At 44.9% G+C, this 6835-nt stretch overlaps 1 pseudogene; it reads left to right on the forward strand.

Annotated features, from left to right (window-relative positions):
• The window catches only part of LOC125481022, a 39973-nt pseudogene extending 33149 nt beyond the window's left edge, over window positions 1–6824 (forward strand).
• The last annotated feature ends 11 nt before the right edge of the window (window positions 6825–6835 follow it).

Here is a 6835-nt window from a genome sequence, read left to right on the forward strand (position 1 = left end):
ATGCTGCTTGGCCTGCTGTGTTCATCCAGCCCTGCACCTTGTTGTCTTGTATAAATACGCTGTACCTGACTGGGACAGCAAGTGTCCTAGAGACCTCTCCCACACTGCGTTGGCACAGAGCTCCAAATAAAGATTGATTTATGCTGCTGAGCATGGAACTCAAGACTGCTCTTTTAAATCACTCTCCAACAAGGGGCATAATCTCAGAACAAAGTGTCGCCTGTTAATAGTAGAAATGAGGAGGAGTGCTTTCTCTCAGATGGTTGTGAATCTGTTGAACTCTTAAACCACATAGGGGTGTTGAGGCCAGTTTATTAGTTATATTCACAGTCAAGAAAGACAGAGTTTTAATCAGTAAAAAAATGAAGGGTTTTGGGGGAAATATATAGAAAAATGGAGTTGAGGGTTATTAGATCTGCCATGATGAATAGCAGAGCAGATTCAATGGGCTGAATGGCCTACTTCCATTCCCATATCTTATAGTCTTTGCAGAGTCTGTTACGGTGGTGGCTGCACATGTCCTTAATCATTCAGGGTGCAAACTTGTACTGTGCATGCTCCAGCTCACACTGAAGTCCTGCTTTGTGTCAAACTCCAGGAGAAAACAGTAACTTTCTGTTTGTGGCTTCAAACAGAGGAAACTAAGTGGAGCTGGAGCACATATTTCAACATTTGTCAGTGAAATGCATTCATTCAGGACAGACAGCAGCGATTATATCGGAGTATCACACAGAGCAGTGAGAAACAATTCCGTCCGTGATGATACTATGGCTTTAAGAGGTGTATTTTGTCCTTTCTGAAGACAGGTTTTAAGACAGAGATGACAAGCTGTCTATTTGAATCCTAACAGCTTCTGAGGCCTTGGGTTGTTTTTTAAAAACTTGGAATAATAGAAGTAGCCTAAATGGGCGCAGTCAAACTCCCACAGAACCAGGTTTGGTGGTCTTAATTTCTTCAGTAGAAGTTGCTGGAATCTTGAAGTTGGGTTTGAAAGCTGCAGTACATCTCTCTCTGTCTCAGTTTTCTTTCCTCCTGGGCTGGAGAATTGCATGTGAGATGATCTATTTTATTGAAATTGCCTTTGCCAAGGTGGTGTTTATGGGATGTTACTGTAGTAGAACACTTACTGTTTAGTAGTTAAATAATCTATTATTCTGTTAAGTTTTCCAATAGAGTTAAGTTATTCCAATTTCTTCTTTCTTTTGTCATATTTTAACTTTAGTGTATGAATAAAGTGTGTTTTGCTTCAAGACCAATCGAATTGTAACCAGAATGCAATGCCTGGCACTTGCCTTTAAAATAAGAAAAAGTTAGGGTCAGGCTATCTTCTTAATATCTTTTGAGGGGGCTTGCTCTGGCCCACAACAAGTGTCAGGTTTGGAATGGGAGCAAACTGGGTGATCAACATTTTTTGCTCTGAAGAGGTAGGAGGGAAGAACATAGAGTAAGATGCTTGTCTAGTGCTCAGACCAGTTGATCAGATTGTCTTAATTCTAGTAACCAAGGGGCTTCATGTGTTCTTCACACTTGTGGAACTGAGGATAGAGGTGGTGGAAGAGAGAGAGAGCTCTTCAAAAGGAACTAACTTTTCTTGGAGATGGTAAAACCATTCAAGTCAAAATGTGTGTAACACAAAGCTGATTTATGTTACAGTTACCAGAAAAACTGAGCTGAACAGACAGTAGATATTACATGAGTGACTCACACAGTTCAGTGAGTAAAGAAATGCATTGGATATGGTGTAAATGAGTTGTCAAAATGGTTTTGATTGGGTAACAGACAAGAGGGTTGTTAATAAGCAAATGGTGTCACTATTAAGGAAAGTGGAGCAGCAGGATTGGAAGTTTAGCAAAGTACAGAAGACAGAGTGTCATGTCAATGGATGTTTCTCAGACTGGAGGGATGGAAATGGTGCTGTCCCCATGGTCAGTGTTGGGACCATTGATCTTCTCAAGACAGAGAAATGATGTGGGCCTGAATCTTTGGGCATAAGATCAATCTCCAGAGACTTAAAAATAGGGAATAATCTTGCTCCGCGTGAAAGCACAAATTAGTAAAGGAGGCAGGGGAATATCTGATTGAATTAAGCAAAACAAATATTATGTGATACATTCTCTCAGTTTTAGAAACAACTTATTGTACAACAGATGGTAAAGACCAGTACAGAGGGACAGGGATTCTAAATTATACCTTAGTTTATTAATTGGCAGGTTTGAACATCTAGAAGCAGTAACTTTAACAACTGAGAAATAAAAGCTGAGCAGATTCTCTGACCTCTACCGTATCTTATACTGATCCATCAGAGTAAACATGCAAGTCTCGTGTGTCCACAGTCACTTACACAAGGTCAGCTGCTGAATGGATCTTCGGGCACCGTGAGCTTGACCTTTGTTGTGTCCGGTCCTGACTGCTGCCTTACATCAATGTCCCCCACTTTTCTACCCTCTAGTGATCCAGTGTGGCCCTTGGCTCTCTTTGTCTTCTTGCTGGGTATTGGCAGGAGGTGAGGGAAAAGCATCTGGAATTTATCTACAATTTACAAGGACACATTCCCTGGTTCCCAGCAGTTACTTTCCTTCAGTCATTCTCTCATCAACACTTAGCTACACTGCCTGATCTTAACTCTGTCATAGAGTTGTACAGCACGGAAACAGACTCTTCAGTCCAACTCATCCATGCTGACCAGATATCCTAAACTGACCTATTCCTATTTGCCAGATTTGACCCATACTCCTATAAACCATTTCCTATTCATGTACCTATCCAGAGGCCTTTTAAATGTTGTAATGATACCCACCTCCACCAATTCCTCTAGCAGCTTGTTCCATACGTGCATCTCCCTCTGCGTGAAAAAGTTGCCCATCAGGTCTTTTTTAAATCTTTCCCCTCTCACCTCAAACCTATGCTCTCCAGTCCCCTAGCATGGGAAAAAGACCTGGGCTATTCACCTTATCCATGACTATATCAACCTCTATGAGATCCTCTCAGCCTCTGACACTCCAGGGAAAATGGTCAAATCCTTTTCAGCCCCTCGCTGGCAGCATCCTTGTAAATCTTTTCTGAACCCCTTCAAGTTTAACAACAACTTTACTGTAGCAGGGAGACCAGTATTTTAAAAGCAGCCTAACCAATGACCTGTATAACCAGAAGTTTCATAATTATAATTTTGAATGTCACACGTTGAAGCATAATCTATTACGCAGTCTGTTTCAAGTTACTCGAAATACAGAGTAGAAATTAAAACAGACAATCTAGTTGCTAAGAACCATCATTTCCACCCTGTAAATCCCAGTTTTTATCTCAAGGGACAGAGCTGAACCTTGCGCAACTCTCTACCGGGGTATCCCAGCCCAACCACGCCCCTCATTCACTCGTATTGGTTAGGCGATCCAGTCCCCCATTCCATTTCTGAAGAAGGGTCTAGGCCTGAAACGTCAGCCTTCCTGCTCCTCTGAATGCCGCTTGGCCTGCTGTGTTCATCCAGCTCCACACCTGGTTATCTCTTCCTTTCACCCCCATTGGTTGGAGTGCGACCCAAGCCCTCAGTCCTCCAGCCCCGCCCCTAGGTCCTCCAGCCCCGCCCCTCAATAATTGCTATTATGTGGAAGAATGGCCATCCCGCCGCGTCCCCTGTCTTTCTATTGGTCCAGGAGCGCCGTCAATCACCCGTGCCCCAGTGCGCGCGAGCTGGAGCATGCGGAGTATCCGGAGCGCGGTCTGAGTCAGACGGAGCCGCCGAGACATTTACTTCAGGTGAGATTTTTCTCGGCGGAGCGGAAAGGCAATCGTGGAGCCGCTGGGTTGGATGGCTGGTTTCAGAGTCACAGCGGGAAGACATTGAACGCCTAATGAAAACTACTCGCCAGGTTGTTGGCTCTGGCGACCTCTGGTCAGTCTTTTTCCGCCTCAGGCCCGGGTTAACGGTGTTGGCGGTGTCCCAGCGGCGGAGATCGCATGCGCAGTGCTCCCATGGTTTGGAGGACCAGCCACCACCGTTCAGACCTCCAGCCCCGCCCCCCTCTCCCCATTCAGCAGCAAGTTCAGGGAGCAAAGAAATGCACTGGATGCTGTGTGGATGGGCTGTAAAGTACGGAAAACAGTATGTCATGTTAATGGATGTTTCGCACACTGGAGGGATAGAAGTGGTGAACAAAAACAGAAGTTGCTGGAAAAGCTCAGCAGGTCTGGCAGCATCTGTGAACAAAAAAATCAGAGTTAACGTTTCAGGTCCAGTGACCCTTCCTCAGAACTGAATGGAATTGGTGCTATTTCCATGGTCACTGTTGGGACCGTTGACCTTCTCAATGTAGAGAAATTATGTGGGCCTGAACCTATGGAGCATAAGATCATAATCTTCAGAGATTTAAATGAGGGAGTATTCTTGCTCGGTGTGAACGCAGAAATTAGTGAAAGAGGCAGGGAGATAACAGTAAAATTTACAGAACAAATAATATGTGATACATTCTGTAAGTTTTAGATATACTTTAATGTATATGAGACAAAAAAATGTAAAAATTAGTGAAGGTTTCTAAATTATCATAGAATCCCTACAGTGTGGAAACAGGCCATTCGGCCCAACAAGTCCACACTGACCCTTACAGCATCCCACCCAGATCCATCCCCCTATAACCTACACACCCCTGAACACTACAGGCAATTTAGCATGGCCAATCCACCTAGCCTGCATATCTTTGGACTGTGGTAGGAAACCGGAGCACCCGGAGGAAACCCACACATACACGGGGAGAATGTGCAAACTCTGCACAGACAGTCACGCGAGGCTGGAATCGAACCCGGGTCCCTGGCGCTGTGAGGCTATAGTGCTAACCACTGAGCCACCGTGCTGCCCCTAACGAGACTTTCCAAGGCTCGTCACTCACTTCACCTGGAAGAAGGCTAGATTTGAACTCGGATCCTAGAGTTCAGAAACCAGCGTGCTCACCATTACACCATGGTAACCAGAGCCCTGAGTTTATTAATTGACAGGTTTAGTGTCCAGGATCAGCAACTCTAACACCTGAGAAACAGCTGAGCAGATTCTCTCTTCCCTACTGTCTGTTACCATATTTTATCTGAAGAAGGGTCACAGGAAATATTAACTCTGCTTTCTCTCCACATATATTGCTAGATCTGCTGAGTTTTTCCAGCAATTCATGTTTTTGTTTCCTCTCTTCCACCTGATCTGCAGCTACCATCAGTTACCTAGGCCCCACTATTAGCTGGAGAATGTGCAGTGCTATTGTTGAATTATCCAGCACTTCATTGGGATTTCAACCCAGCTAGTAGGGAGAGTGTGTGGGATGGAGGTTTACAGTTTTGGAGGAACAAGAGACGAAAATATTCCATAGAAACTGGAATTACTGTATTTGTTTCTAATTCCTCTGTTTTCTGTTGGTGAACAGTTTTGTCATCACTTGGTGCAGGGGATTATAAGAGGAGAGTGTACATCAGGAAATTCAAACCAAACGTCAAGTAAAGATATGACACAGTCACTCTATTCATCTGCAGCTGAACATCATTAGCCTCCGAATGTGGAAGGAGTTCTGCTTGAGGGCAATGGTTTCAATCATCTCTGGTTGGGTAAGCGCAGAGAGAGAGACACAAACACGCGTGAGAGGGTTCCAGTACACTGACTGTGGAAAGAGCTTTAACCAATTACACAGACTGATAAACATCTGACCATTTCTCGTGGAGATGGTACATGTGTTCTCTGTGTGGATGAGGATTCAACCGATTGTCCAACCTGGAAAGACACAAGGATACTGGCACCATGAAGAAACCATGGAAATGTGGGGAGTGCGGGAAGGGATTCAGATTCCCGTCCTGGCTGGAAACTCATCAACGCACTCACACTGGGGCTGACAGCATTGAGAAACCATGGAAATGTGGCGACTGTGGGAAGGGATTCAATTACCCATCCCAGCTGGAAATTCATCGGCGCAGACATACTGGAGAGAGGCCGTTATCATGTTCAAAGTGTGGAAAGGGATTCATTGATTTATCCAGCTTACAAATACACCAGAGAACTCACACTGGTGAGAAACCACTTATCTGTTCCAAGTGTGGGAAAGGATTTGCTCATTTATCTAGTTTACACGTACACCAGAGAATTCACACCGGGGAGAAACCATTCACCTGCTCAGAGTGTGGAAAGGGATTTGCTCAGTCATCCAACCTGTATAAACACCGAAGAACTCATACAGGGGAGAAACCATTCACCTGCTCTGACTGTGGTCGGGGATTCACTCAGTTATCCAGCTTACAGAAACACCAGAGAATTCACACTGGGGAGAAACCATTCACCTGCCCTGAGTGCGGGAAGAGATTCACTCAGTTATCCAGCTTGCATTCACACCAGAAAACGCACACTCGTGAGAAACTGTTCACTTGCTCCAAGTGTGGGAAGGGTTTTACTCAGTCATCTGCCCTGCTGACACATGAGAGAGTTCACACTCACGAGAGACCTTTTCAATGTCCAGATTGCGGAAAGTGCTATAAAAGTTCTGGGGAGCTGATGTCCCATCAAATTCTTCACACTGATGAGAGACCATTCAGGTGCTCTCACTGCGGAACTGGGTTCAGGCGATCAACTCACCTCACTGTACACCAACGTATTCATACAGGGGAGAGGCCGTTCACCTGCTCCAGGTGTGGGAAGGGATTCACTCAGTCATCTGCTCTGCTGAGGCACAAGCAAGTTCATGAATGACTGCGGGGGTTGGACATTGAAGTTATTGCTGCTGTTAATCACATCCAGGACTAAACGCAGGGATAATATTAGGTTGGGGAAGAAATGTGTCCCAGCAGCTCTCTTCCATGGTTAAGAGCTTCTGGA

Source organism: Rhincodon typus, chromosome 42, assembly GCF_021869965.1.
Source record: "Rhincodon typus isolate 14 chromosome 42, sRhiTyp1.1, whole genome shotgun sequence".
NCBI lineage: Eukaryota > Metazoa > Chordata > Chondrichthyes > Orectolobiformes > Rhincodontidae > Rhincodon > Rhincodon typus.